At 42.2% G+C, this 14,375-nt stretch overlaps 1 protein-coding gene across 3 annotated transcripts in view; it reads right to left on the bottom strand.

Moving 5' to 3' along the window:
- The window catches only part of rgs19 (regulator of G protein signaling 19), a 53,773-nt gene that overhangs the window by 25,270 nt on the left and 14,128 nt on the right, over nucleotides 1-14,375 (bottom strand). Inside the window, exon 1 of one of the 3 annotated variants that reach the window (XM_033629241.2) lies at nucleotides 4,331-4,465. The exons of the other annotated variants lie outside the window; for them this stretch is intronic. The gene's annotated coding sequence lies outside the window, so the exon portion shown is untranslated. Of the gene's footprint in view, nucleotides 1-4,330; nucleotides 4,466-14,375 lie in introns of those variants that run through there. 3 annotated transcript variants of the gene reach the window in all.

The following is a 14,375-nucleotide window of genomic DNA, read 5'->3' as shown; positions in this document are numbered from 1 at the left end:
GATGGCGAACTTTTAGCGCACCTTCGGCGAAGCCTTTTGGCACGAAACTGTCACTGCGCCAAGCTGGATCTGTCGACACCTCCCCCTGCTGCGCCGCCACACCCATCTCAGTGCACCTCGGTCTGCCAAACTACCAAACTGAGCACGCCTCGGGTTGCGCTGCTCGAAACTAGCTCTGTGCGGGGTTCGCCACCCTGCGCTGCGCCGGGAAACTAGAGCCCAGCGAGCGATGTAGGTTTAACATTTTTTTCTGGTTGCCGTCCAATCACAGTGGAGGAGAGGTGGGACAAATGGCCTCCCACAAAAACCACCCGTCACATGTTACATGTTCAAATGCTAAACAACAACAACAACGGAGGAGAAATATGTTAATACACTGAAGGCTCTTTATTAATATGTTTCCTCGCCCATGAAATTTCATAACTCCCACAGACGAGTAGCCTGGAAATCCAGACTCAAATCTAAGAAGATTTTGAGTCTGGCCCTCACTGATACACCCTTCCTACCCAAGGGGCGGCACTAACTGAGGCATATTAAATGCCGCTGCACGCAACTGGATAGCACGATAGCCAATCAGAGCAAAAAACAAGGTGATTGCCATTTGTTTGCCGACCAGTGAGGCTAACTGATATATTATGCTTTTGCTGTATCCCGTTGGCAAATGGCAAAAACGTCCTTCCTGGAAGCGAAGGCTTCTAGGGCAGTCTTCTGTTCCTCTCTCAAGGAAAAAGATAAGTGTAGTTGGCTTAGTGTTTCTTCCAAAGCTAAACTGAATGGACGCGGTCCTTCGGCAGCTGCCATCTTGGCTGTTTACTTTCCGACTCCAATGGTGCAGTGCTGTCTTCATCATGTTACGCCCACCCAGAGCCCGCCTCTATCAGATAGACTGATTCGTCCGACTGGCGATTCACCAGGCTCTGATCCAAGTGCAGTGCAAATTCAAATTTGATGGGGCGGGGCATCTGGATTTCCAGGTTAGCAGACTAGTATTTTGTGTTCAAAGTGGATCATCAGGAATTAATAATAAAATGTAGATTTGTTGTTTTGTTTTTACGGTGGCATTGAATTGGGATTTGTGGAATTTTGCTGATATTGGTATCAACCACTGACCTTCTGTTATTGTGACATGCCTAGAGGGAACATACAAAGACACTTAAGGGTCCAGTGTGTAGAATTTAGTGGCATCCAGACACTCCAGACGAGAGACCGCAAACAGCCCAATCTAGAGCCAGAGTTTGGTTTGTCTGTTCTGTAGAAACAACATGGAGGATTCCATGGACGAGGATGAAATGTAGATATTCATGGCTCATTCTAACAAAACACAACAAAGTTTTCCAGTAATTATACACAACATTGTTTCTGCATACAGATGCCCAGAAACCCTACACACTGGACCTTTAATGTGACAATATGATATAAATAACCATTCACATAAAGGTGCGAGGGTTATCTTGGGTAACTAGACATTGCTCAGACTTGTTAGTCTGTTTTTCCAAGTGCCATTCTTCAGTGCTTCACCTCCATTGTGACGAGGGTGGAAGCACAAAGCCCAGAGATGATTCAAAACAAACTTCCACCTCTGTGGCGAGACACCAATAATGGTGAACTGATCCTTTAAAAGCAATGTATTTGTGTTGTAAGCTCACAGGTTTGATCCCTGCAGCATGTGTCAATCAGCAGACGCATGTTCTGTAGACAGAAAAGCTCTGCCTTTCATTCTCTGTTAGCGTCTCTGGACAGGAGCCTTAGCTGAAGCTCTAAAAGGGGAAAAAGCCACGAGCAGATCTTGAACACCACATAACAGGAGCTGTGGTGAGAGGTTAGATGGTTCCTCCAACACAGTCATCGTCCACCACATTATCCACACATTTGTATGCCAGCACCAGCAACACACATTGCCTTAACTTTACATTACAGCTCAGCCTTTTCCATTGGTATCAGCAGCTACGAACATTTTACTTCAGAACTCCAGAAACCAGGTGATCCATCACAGCCAGACAATCTCTCTTTTTCCATATTCAGTGTATTACATAGAATAGATAGTGGTCAGCACACCCCCAGTTTGGAGACACAGGCTGGAGCCCAACATGGACGCTAAGCAATCTAATAACAAAAACACAATGACACAAACTAAGTAACTGATCAGCTCTCATATTCAGCATGCTAATGGAGCCTGGTGGCTTTGATGAGCGTGCTGATGAGCACCTGAAGCCGTTAGCTGCTTCCCCGTCATAACAGGATGTCTGACTCAAACGTAAAGCAATGAAAATACTGTCAATATAGTGCATACTTAAAATGGTACTGATGTTTCTGGGTGACTAAAATTCATTTTGTTGCTGACCCCATCCACAGCAGTACATTGCTTAGCTTCAGTGTCAGAATCCAGGCTGAGTCTCCAAACTGGGGGGCGTGCTGACTGACACTAGAGATGTACCGATACCACTTTTTCCTTCCTGGTAGCGATTCCGATCCCTGAACCTTAGGTATCTGCCGATACGAGTACCGATCCGATACCAGCGTGTAAAATAAAAATGGATGGGATATGAATTGTTGTATGTCTCAACTCCTAAATCTCTGTGTAAAATATTAAGAAATAAATACATAATAGTAGAATGAATGCCATTAAACTTTTTTTTATTATTATAATCCAGTGTTGACACAGATCAAGACACAGGTTAAAGTGCAGCCACACAATTTGGTAACAAAGACATTTTAAAGGCTACAGTAGAATGCTTTTTAAACTCCGCTCTGTTTCCGTTTCATTTGCCTGTAGTGTGCGTATGCGTAATGACATGCGGCGTTACATGGTATCGGATTGGTCACAGGCTGTACTCGCCGATACCCAATACCGCATTTTAGGCAGTATCGGAGGCATTTCGGACACTGGTATCGGTATCGGTACAACTCTAACTGACAACTACTGTATGTAATATACTGCCTATGAATAAGTACTTCATACAAATCCAGACTATCCCTTTAAGAAAGTTGTGTATTTTATTTTTTTTTATAGACCAGAGAAACTAACAATCAATGGGAAAAAAATAATCGGCAGATTAACATAAAATTATTGGCCCGGGCTTTTATTTGCTTCAGTCACTGAAATCAATGGGCTTATATTTGGGACAGGCCTTTAATTCCTTTCACACAAAACTGTTGGTCAGTGAAGATCAGGAAATATAATTAAATAGTTTATTTAAGCCAGTGTGAAGATTACCTGTATAAAAATAAGGCTTCGGATAACATATTAATTATGAGTAATTAATAACAGACAGCGCATCAGGGAGAGAGTTATGGCATTCAAGAATTGAACCACTTCACAACTTGGATTAATTTTTATGAAAAACCCTTTTTATTCTTTTGATCTGACGACCCTTACGGACTAAAGGAATATGAACAACCGACCGACCAGCCAGCAACCTGCTTTTATACAGAAGAACTTTTATTTAAAACTTAAACTTCTTGGTAACTAGATTAGGCGTCCAACTGAGACAGGTGTTTATTTGTCAAGTTGTGTAGCCACACGCATGAGTAAAAATAACCATTGCAGCAGCTTAAACAATAAAAAAAATAATGTGACTTTTGTCATTTGTCGTATTATAAAAGCTGCAAATCCAACACGAATCCAAAACTTCCTGCTGACATCTGCATGTTAAATTTGTTAAATGTGTTAAAATGACCAGATTTTGAAAAATTATTTGTGTTTGATGTAATGTTGATATTGTTGCTGGATTATTTACTGTATGTGTGATAAGTGTAAAGATTTGCAAATTCTACCTTAAATTTTTAGACAGACATTGTTGCCAAGGCAACTTATTGGGATCCAAATAAATGATAAACAATAAACTGAAGCCAACGCGTGTCTGGAGAGTGTGAAACCCATCTGAAACCTCTGAATTTGGAACACATTATATACAATATAAAGCGAGGTTATCTGACTTTTATCAGCCAAAAAATGCAAACTGCATCTCTCTTTTCAGGAACTGAGACAAACAGTCTTGTTAAAGCTTGATGACGAAGCATTTTCCACTTTATCTAACGGGGTGTTGAAAGAGTTTCATCAGAGATACAACAGAGAATGTCCTCAGCAACCCACAGAGGCGTTGTTAATACACATAAATTTGAGCAATGAAGTGACATCCAGTGTGGTCGACACTCTTCTCAACTGCATGGTTAGCCAGAGAGGCAATCAAAACACTAACCCTGGTGCTGCCTCGCCTTATCTGTTGAGCTGCAACTTTTATGAGCGTACAAAAAAAAAAACCCAAACCCTGTTCAATAACCGGCACATGAAACTGTCAGCACACAGAAACCATTCAGCAGCAAAGCTCACCACAGACGAGACGATTCAATGGTGGATCAACGACGGACGACCGAATCAAAGAACAAAAGGCTCCTTCTTTTTATTTTCTCTCACTCTTTTGCTATTAGCGTCGGCGTTTCCATCAATCAACATGCTTCACTCCAGTAAAGGAGGAAGAGAGACGAGAGGCAGTCCAATGCAACAGGAAAAGATGGAGAGAGACAGAGAGAAAGAGAGAGAGGCAGGAAATAGAGTCAGAGCTATTGTGACACACAGGGCTTCTTGGTTTCTATCTGAAACTTGATGAATCAGACCTGGTGTCTACACACACACCCCCCCCCCACACACACACACACACCCCAACCCGTCATAAGTGCATGGGCCTATTCATGTCATGATGGCTTAAAGGGAAAAGCTGCTAAAACCCAACATTTACATTCCTTCTTTCTCTAAACTTGGACACCCCTGGAGTCCAGTCTAGACTTGTCAACGTCTCTCTCTTTCACAACTATACCAAACTTTACAAATCTGACTATGTATCCCCCAGGCTACATAAAAGCTCCGGGCATCCATGCATGAGAGATGAATGTCTCTTCACAGCTCTACCATGTCTTTATCCTAATTCTTTGACAGGAAGTACAGTAGAAAAGAGGCCAGCTGTTTGAAGGACTGCTGAGAGAAGCTGTTGTCTTGCTTTCCTCTCATTGTAGCTAAAAGTAGACACCCCTATACTTTTTGTTGGGGTCTGGTTTTCACAGTTTGGGCCTCCAAGTTTCAAAGAAGGTAAGTATCAATGCTTCTTCATACAGTGATATTTCAGACAGCATGCTTCAAACTCCGTGGCAACAGTTTGGGGAAGGCCCTTTCCTGTTTCAACATGACAATACCCACACAAAGCCAGGTTTATAATTAAGTAGTTTTCCCAGTTTGGTGTGGATCTTGAAGGGCCAGCACAGAGCCCCGACCTCAACCCCATCAAACACCTTTTGGGATGAGGCGCTGACTGTGAGCCAGACTTTATCACTCAACATCAGTGTTGGACTTCACTAATGCTCTTGTGGCTGAATGGGAGAAATTTCCTGCAGCCTTGCTACAAGAACAGAGGCTGTTTTTGACCTCATGCTGCTCCGCCTAGTTTTTCTCTTATGGTTCTCACGCAATTGCATTTATTCTGCGGACCATTAAATTAGCAACAAACAATCGATGATGTATTTATTTATTAAACCAAACGCCTAACCTGGAGGTTTGTAAGCTTTTTTTATCTCTCCACTACTTTGTTTTGATTCTATGATGATGCACTTTTTTGTTTTACTGCAAAATTACATGCACAGAACTAGTGTAAACAGCTGCTGGCTGTGTGCCAGCTGGATGGCATCCAAAAGCATGTCATCAATGTTTTTGCACTGTAGTCTCACTGCAAGAAGGGGTAGACAAATCTCCGCAACAGAGAGTTCAAATTAATAAATAGTTGTCACTGCTAGGGTTGGGTACCAAACTTGGAACTTTTCAGGGAACTGACCAAATTACACCACATCACCAAGTGCTGATTTACATAAAATCCATCTGTGCCAAAAGGGTGCTTTCACACCTGTGGTTCAGTTCAATCGAACTCAAGTTAGTTTGCCCCCTAGTGCAGTTCGTTTGGGCAGGTGTGAACACAGCAATCACACTCAGGTGTGCACCAAAACAACCGGACCGAGACCTTCTTGAAGAGGTGGTCTCGGTCCGGTTACAAACGAACTCTGGTGCGGTTCGTTTGTGGTGAGAACTAGAGTTGTACCAATACCGATAGCAGTATCGGAAATGCCTCCGATACGGCCTAAAATGTGGTATTGGGTATCAGCGAGTACAGCCTATGACCAATCCGATACCACATAATGCCTCACGTCATTACACATACGCACACTACAGGCAAAGGAAACGGAAACAGAGTGGAGTTTAAAAAGCATTCTACTGTAGCCTTTAAAATGTCTTTTTTACCAAACTGTGTGGCTGCACTTTAACCTGTGTCTTGATCTGTGTCAACACTGGATAACAATAATAATAAAAAAAAGTTTTATGGCATTCATTCTACTATTATGTATTTATTTTGAGTAGGAGCTGAGACATACAGTGCCCTCCAAAAGTATTGGAACAGTGAGGCCAATTCCTTTATTTTTGTTGTAGACTGAAAATATTTGGGTTTGACATTAAAAGATGAATATGGGACAAGAGATCAACATTTCAGCTTTTATTTCCAGGTATTTACATCTGGATCTGATACACAACTTAGAAGATAGCATTATTTGTAATGGAACACAAAATTTTTAGGTGAGCAAAAGTATTGGAACATATAAACTTAAAATAGATTAAAGTGAATGAGACTTAATATTTAGTTGCAAATCATTTGCTTTCAATAACTGCATCAAGCCTGTGACCCATTGACATCACCGAACTTTTGCATTCTTCTTTTGTGATGCTTTTCCAGGCTTTCACCGCAGCCTCTTTCAGTTGTTGTTTGTTTTGGGGGGTTACTCCCTTCAGTCTCCTCTTCAGCAGGTAAAATGCATGCTCTATTGGGTTTAAGTCTGGAGACTGACTTGGCCAGTCTAAAACCTTCCACTTCTTGCCTCTGATGAACTCCTTTGTTGTTTTGGCAGTGTGTTTTGGGTCGTTATCTTGCTGCATGATGAAGGATCTCCCAATCAGTTTGGTTGCATCTTTCTTTAAATTAGCAGACAAAATGTTTCTGTAGACTTTTGAGTTCATTTTGCTGCTGCCATCATGTGTTACATCATCAATGAGGATGAAAGAGCCCGTCCCAGAAGAAGCCATGCAAGCCCAAGCCATGACATTACCTCCACCGTGTTTCACAGATGAGCTTGTATGTTTGGGATCATGAGCAGATCCTTTCTTTCTCCAAACTTTCGCCTTTCCATCACTTTGGAAAAAGTTAATCTTTGTCTCATCAGTCCATAAAACTTTTTCCCAGAATTTATGAGGCTCATCTCTGTACCTTTTGGCAAATTCCAGCCTGGCCTTCCTATTCTTCTTGCTAATGAGTGGTTTGTATCTTCTGGTGTAGCCTCTGTACTTTTGTTCATGAAGTCTTCTGCGAACAGTAGATTGTGATACCTTCACTCCTGCCCTCTGGAGGTTGTTGCTGATGTCACTAACAGTTGTTTTAGGGTCTTTCTTTACAGCTCTCACAATGTTTCTGTCATCAACTGCTGATGTTTTCCTTGGTCTACCTGTTCGACATCTGTTGCTTAGTACACCAGTGGTTTCTTTCTTCTTCAGGACATTCCAAATGGTTGTACTGGCTATGGTCAATGTTTGTGCAATGGCTCTGATTGATTGTCCATCTTCTCTCAGATTCACAATTGCTTCTTTTTCACCCATAGACAGCTCTCTGGGTTTCATGTTGGTCCCACCTCTAAATGCAGTCTGCACAGGCAAAACCTATCGTACCCAATCTGAAACTGAGCTCAGACATTCAGTGCTATTTATTGTTTGAATAATCAGTGTAATTGGGAGACACCTGGGCAACAAAACACACCTGTCAGTCACATGTTCCAATACTTTTGCTCTCATGAAAAATGGGTGGGTTCAAACAAAAGGTGCTATCTTCTAAGTTGTGTATCGGATCCAGATGTAAATACCTGGAAATGAAAGCTGAAATGTTGATCTCTTGTCCCATATTCATCTTTTGATGTCAAACCTAAATATTTTCAGTCTACAACAAAAATAAAGGAATTGGCCTCACTGTTCCAATACTTTTGGAGGGCACTGTACAACAATTCATATCCCATCCATTTTTATTTTACGTGCTGGTATCGGATTGGTACTCGGTATCGGCAGATACCTAAGGTTCAGGGATCAGAATCGGTATCGGGAAGGAAAAAGCGGTATCGGTACATCTCTAGTGAGAACGTGTTCTGACCTGGATCTGAACCAACTGCAGTCACATGACACATTGTTTGGGTTAAACATGAGCATGTTACAGTCCTGGAGGATTATTAATGTGCACCTCCTCCTGTACTGCCTTAATATGCACATTCAGCACATCCAATGCATCAAATCATTGTTTTCTAGTTGGAGCCGCGCCTCGTTTTCAAACTGTATGGTTTGACTAAAATGAACAATGACAGCAATATAGTCCACGATGAGCAGCACTAAAATCAACCTGCGTAGTTGTCCCTCCATTGTGACATTACAAAGTGTCACATTTATCTTGCAAGTGTACTCTTCTTCAACGTTTGCTTTACTTCCTGGATTTTTCCCACATGGAAATTCTGACCAATCAAGAGCAGCTTTCTCACACAAGGCATTTGATCTGGTCCACTTGTAAATGCTGCCGTAAGAACATGAACTAACTCTAGGCAATTATACAACTTTGTGATAAAATCAGTCCCTGATTCAGACCAAAGGAGATAACTCTAGGTCTGAGAGCAGCCTTAGAATGCATCTGGGTAGAAACACTGGGTTTAGACAAGTTGTGAATTTCTGCAAAGCACCCAATGTCTGGAAGCCAACAATGGAGCTCTGTGGAGCTGCCAAACTATTGCTATAGTATCGATCAGCAGCAACAGTTGATGTGGTCTATTTTCTTTTCTCTGTTTTTATTTTTTTGTAATAATCTAGTATCACTGCTAGACGAGTGGACACATACACAGAAGCAGATGGACAGAGACACAGTGGATTAGCTCTATGTGCGATTAGAAAAAAGCAGAGGAGCAGAACTGAGTTTTAGTTTATTAAATTCAGCTTTTGTTAAAGCCAATAAAGTAACATACTGAAAAAACATACTGCTGGGTTCTGTTCTGTTTTTCCACTGAAATCTTAAATCGTTCAAAAAGTGTGCATCGGTGCAAATGTCTCTTGGCGTTATTTGGATGAACTGATCACATACTGGGATTCTAAATGGTTACCTTTTCAAAACTTTATAACAACCCTTTTGAAGCTTAAAGCTGCTTTATGGCAAGTTAAGAATGATAACCCTGGCGACAGTGAGCAAAGCAATCACACTTCCTCCCTAAAACGGAAGTAAGATTACAAAATGATGCAATGTGGAGGCGCCCTAGTTCAGGCAAAAGACTCAAGTCAACAGCAGCAGAGTAATGTCCATGGTTTTTGTTCAACGATCAGATATGACTGAGGGTTTCCTGCAACATATATAAAAAATTAGAAGTCAACAGCCCAAACATTCTCAATCAGTCACTGATGTGTGAAAACAACTCTGCAGTTCAGATACAAGGTTGAAGTTTGAGTATCAACAGTCAGACCCTAGAAAGTTCATTTAAAGTTTGTCTTGACTAAGTGGAGTTGTTGTCAGGCTAGAATGGGCAGCGCTTACCACCTCCATTAACAAATGTCCTGGGGGAAAGTGTGTGGGTGTAATGTTCAGGTGTCCACATACCTTTGGTACCACACAGTGTATGTGTGAGGTCCTGTGGCTACAACTACGATACTACTCACACAGGAACACCCTTCCATACAGGAGCTATACAGAGGATTTCCTACAGTGCATTATTCCTCAGGGGGGGGCTTGATGTAAAGACCAGTGTTTTATCACAAGCCAAAGTGTACACACACACAGCTTCAGTGTACTTCATAACCAGCATGTAAAGTTCCCTTAACAGCATCCTTGCATCAGGAAACATTCAAATGAAGGTTGATAGGAAAGTAAAGATAAGAGAGGGAAACATGCGGGTATGAAGGAAGGGAGGGGGAGAGTGCGTTGAGAGAGAGTGAAGGAATTTGGGAGAGCGGGGGGAAGAAGTAGGGAAAGAGAGAGGGGGACATGGAGAGGGAAAGTGAGAGGCAGCGATATAGTAGTGGAGAGAAAAAAAGAGTGGAGGGAATGGGAGGAATGGGGGAGAGTGAGATAAGGAAAGCAGTAAGGAGGACAGGCAGAGAAAAAGTAAAAGGAAAATATAGATGGCAAACAGAGGGAAGGAGGGAGGGGCATATGAGGGAGACAAGCTGACAGCAGTCATATATACAGTAGAGCCCAAATGATACTGGATCTGTCAGGGTAATATCCACAGTCAATATTAGAAAGTCACAAATATAGATTTGTTTGATTTAGCCAATCAACTAAATTAGTTGTGCATTTTTCCAGCAAAAATACCCCGTATGTGCATGTTTTTAAACGCGGAAACACCAGCTCTGTAGACAAGCGTGCCTTTCTGTTTTTTAACTGGCGGGTCATGTTCAATGTCACGAACGTGTCGGAAAACAGGTTCCTAAACAGTAACCTAAAAAGCAGCGTTGAAGCCACATGTGACGGCTACTTCTTTGTCATATCTGTTACTCATTTGGTCTCTCTTTAAAACTCAGAGCCAACTAATTTGGAACAATGTTGGAGCACTGCTTGGACGGGGACAGTTGGAAATCGCTGTAAAACGTGTCCACCCAGGTGTCAGGTTTCCGTCACTGGAGCCGATAAATAACTGAGATTACTGCAGAGTTACTTGTCCTGATAATGAGCACTGATTGTGACCTGAAGCCCAGACCATAGATTCTCCACGAGACGAGTTGAAACAAGCAACTACTTGCAATGCGCCGTTCTGCAATGTTTTGCAACTAGACGAGACAGTGGATCATCTTTATGCAACAAGTCTCTGTGTTTCTGTTCTGATTTCCAGCTTCTTGGACTTGTTTTGTGGCTGAATATAATTTGTAGCATCTTAAAATATGAATTAGGATAGTGATAGCAAGATACTGGCTACAGTTGCATTTGTAGTAGTAATGAAACGGCAAAAGGCCTAAACAAAACCAGCATCAGATGGACTGTATTCATAATACATGCGCCACAATATTATAAAAAACCAGCACCAATTAATTAGTCAGTGAAAATGTGTGCAGCAAGCAAAGACACCATCTGTGGTCATTTTGAGTTGACGAGCGAACTACAGGCAACAGAAACAGGAAACAGGACAAATGTTCTAAAACCAGCCGCCGGTAATTTGACCAGCTGAGCTGCAGGTGATACCATCAGCCGCCTTGAGTCAAGCTCAGACCGGCCAGTTCTCACCCCTGCATCTTTTCTCTGCAGCGTTCTAAAATGGTTTTGTCTTGTCGTGAATCATGTATCTGAACTGAGCTTTAATCAATCGCCAGATGTTTTACCCCTCTTCCACCAAAATTAGCATGTGTATGCAGGTTTTTTAAACACGGGTAAAATTGCTAAAAACAGGCAATGGATTCCTTTCTTATTGCAGGTGTGCCAGAGCTGTGTACACGGCTCTGCAGAAGACGAGTATGCCTTTCTGTGTGTGTTTGGGTTTTCTTGTTTTCGGAACACCTCCAGCGGGAGGCGCCCAGGAGGATCCTGATCAGATGCCTGAACCACCTCAACTGACCCCTTTCAACGCGAAGGAGCAGCGGCTCTACTCCGAGCTCCCTCTGGATGTCCGAGCTCCTCACCCTATCTCTAAGGCTGAGCCCAGACACCCCACAGAGGAAACTCATTTCCACCGCTTGTATCTGCTTTCTGGCTCAGCTCCCACTTCACCACGACGGACCGGCACAGCGCCTGCATCACTGCAGAAGCCGCACCATCTCACACTCCATTCTACCCTCACTCGCGAACAAGACCCCGAGATACTTGAACTCCCTCACTTGAGGCAGTAACTCTCCCCCAACCCGGAGAGGGCAAACCGCCGGTTTCCGACAGAGGACCATGGCCTCAGACTTGGAGGTGCTGACTCTCATCCCAACTGCTTCACACTCGGCTGCAAAACGCTCCAGTGCATGCTGGAGGTCACGGTGTGATCGAGCCAACAGAACCACATCATCTGCGAAAAGCAGGGATGCAAAAGAGCCAGGCTTTCTATAATTCGCTTTCATTTCTCATATCTCTCTCCTTTAATATTGAACTCACTGGCGTGGTCCACTGGGGTTGCCCTTCTCAAACTGCATTCTTTGTGTTCCCATGAACACTTGAAAAGTCATCAGTCACGGTCCAACTACTGTTTCAAGTGCTGTTTAGAGTCCACATTTGGCCAAATACAGTGCAAATGTTCTGGAATTTTCTTGCTCCACACACTTTATCCATGATGCTTTGGGAGCCAGAATATTAACTATTTAGATGTTTAATATCTGGCTAATTTATCAAAATAATGCCAACTTGAAAACTGGCTGCAACGTTTACTGAGACGCGAGAACCCACTCGCCAGACGAGACCGGCTGGTCACCTCGGCAGCCAGCAGGCTAGTTCCTGTAGTGTTTTAATTAGTTAGTCAAATCAGTTTGATGGTGGGCCAAAACTGAACTTGTCTGTTGTTGGGTTTGTGTGTTCCCTGCAAGCCGGAGCCTGCACTCAGCCAAAGATCCTTTGTGAGGGAGGAATCTATTCAGTCTCAGTGGACTGAGTGTTTCTGTAGTTCCTAAAACTCCAGAGTAATACGTCTTCTCTCTAGCAGATCATGTCACATCAGTTTAGGAGTTTGAACCTCCTGATTAAACTGTAATTCCTAGTGTATCATTAATTTAAAGCGACAGCTCACCCCAAAATCATAATTTTTGCCTCTTACCTTTAGTGTTATTCATCAGTGTAGATTGTCTGTGGATTATCTTAAGTAACTGGGTCAAAATTTCTGGAAAGAAACAGTGCTGTTGACTTTTTTTAAATGTATTTTTGGCACTTAAATGACCACAACCCAAATGTCATCTAGTTTCATTATATTTGAGAGAAAGCAGGCATCTCTACGGCCGATATCTCCAACACTTGGCAACTCACAGCAAAGCAAACTAGACTGATAAATAGCACTACAGGTAAGAGGAAAAATATGTGTTTTTCATAAGTGTTAGATTTTTTAAAAATTTTATCTAACCTTTATTTAACCAGAAAACTGTCTTAAGGTTAAAATTCTCCTTTTCAAGAGTGCCCTGGCCGAGACACGCAGCAAGGTTACAGACAGACAACACAGAACAAATGTAAAACTCTAAAACAAGTGATATAAAACACAAAATAAGATTACTACAAAGAAAAGCAAAAAAAGTATGTTAATAAAGACTAAAAATGAACCATAAAAATGCAAAAAAAAAAACAAAAAAAAAACCACAACTACACCACAACAAGGACCAGCTAAGATGCACCATGACATTGGCATATAGAAGACTGTGTACAAAAATCCTGCAACAGTGTTTTGAAATGGCCGAGAGAAACCAACGAGTCCAACTTTGAGTCCCTCTGCAGAATATTCCACAGATAAGGAGCTGCAGACATGCCAAACTCTGTCTGTATCCTCGGTACAGACAATAAAAACATGTTTTGTGAATGGAAGGCATTGCCATTTCCAATGTTTTTGCCTAATGTACACACATAAATATGCTGGAAGTAGGCCAAGAATAGCTTTGTGAACAAGAGAATGCCAATGAAAAAGTCTACGAAACTGTAAGGAGAGTCAGCCAACCCAAGCATACAGGATACAGTGATGAGATAGTGGCTTACAATTGGTGATAAATCTCAATGCAACATGGTGCACAGATTGTTGAACCAAGGGTCAAGGAAGGTGTGTCAGATACATATTCAATCAACATTTAACCTGCATGGTAGGGATGCACCAATCTGATATCTGGATCGAATATCGGCCTCGATATCATCAAAATAGATGGATCGGGTATCGGAAAATGCAACCTACACCTGATGCATTCTTTCCCTTTAAAGGGAAATTTCGGTCTATTTCAACCTGTCTCCTATCGTCCTAAATTTGTTTCAAGTGACTAGTGACATAAAAATAATAGTTAGCATGTTAGCCGTTAGCCTAGATACAGCTGGGGCGCATAGTAGCGTCAGACCTGTTAAAACGTAAGTGAACGGGCAACCTTCAAGTGCAAAGTTAGTCCACTAAACAAGCTTTTTTTCCACAAAGACCGCCTCATATCGTTAGGATAAATGTCAGAGAACATATAGAAAACCACATGTAAGCGTGTTGTCTTACCTTACCGGTGTGGTGCCATGTTTGTTTACCATTTAGCTCTGCTTTCCAAAGCGCGGCTGAAATATCACGACAACAAGCAGCAATCTCATACTGCACCTGAAATATCGCGAGCTCTAGATAAAGCCCAGCTGGATACTACTCCAGGT

The sequence above is a fragment of the Epinephelus lanceolatus genome, chromosome 8 (genome assembly GCF_041903045.1).
Source record: "Epinephelus lanceolatus isolate andai-2023 chromosome 8, ASM4190304v1, whole genome shotgun sequence".
In the NCBI taxonomy this organism is placed as follows: Eukaryota; Metazoa; Chordata; class Actinopteri; order Perciformes; family Serranidae; genus Epinephelus; species Epinephelus lanceolatus.
Note: the sequence above shows the minus strand (reverse complement) of the source record. Positions and strands in the feature narration are given on the sequence as shown.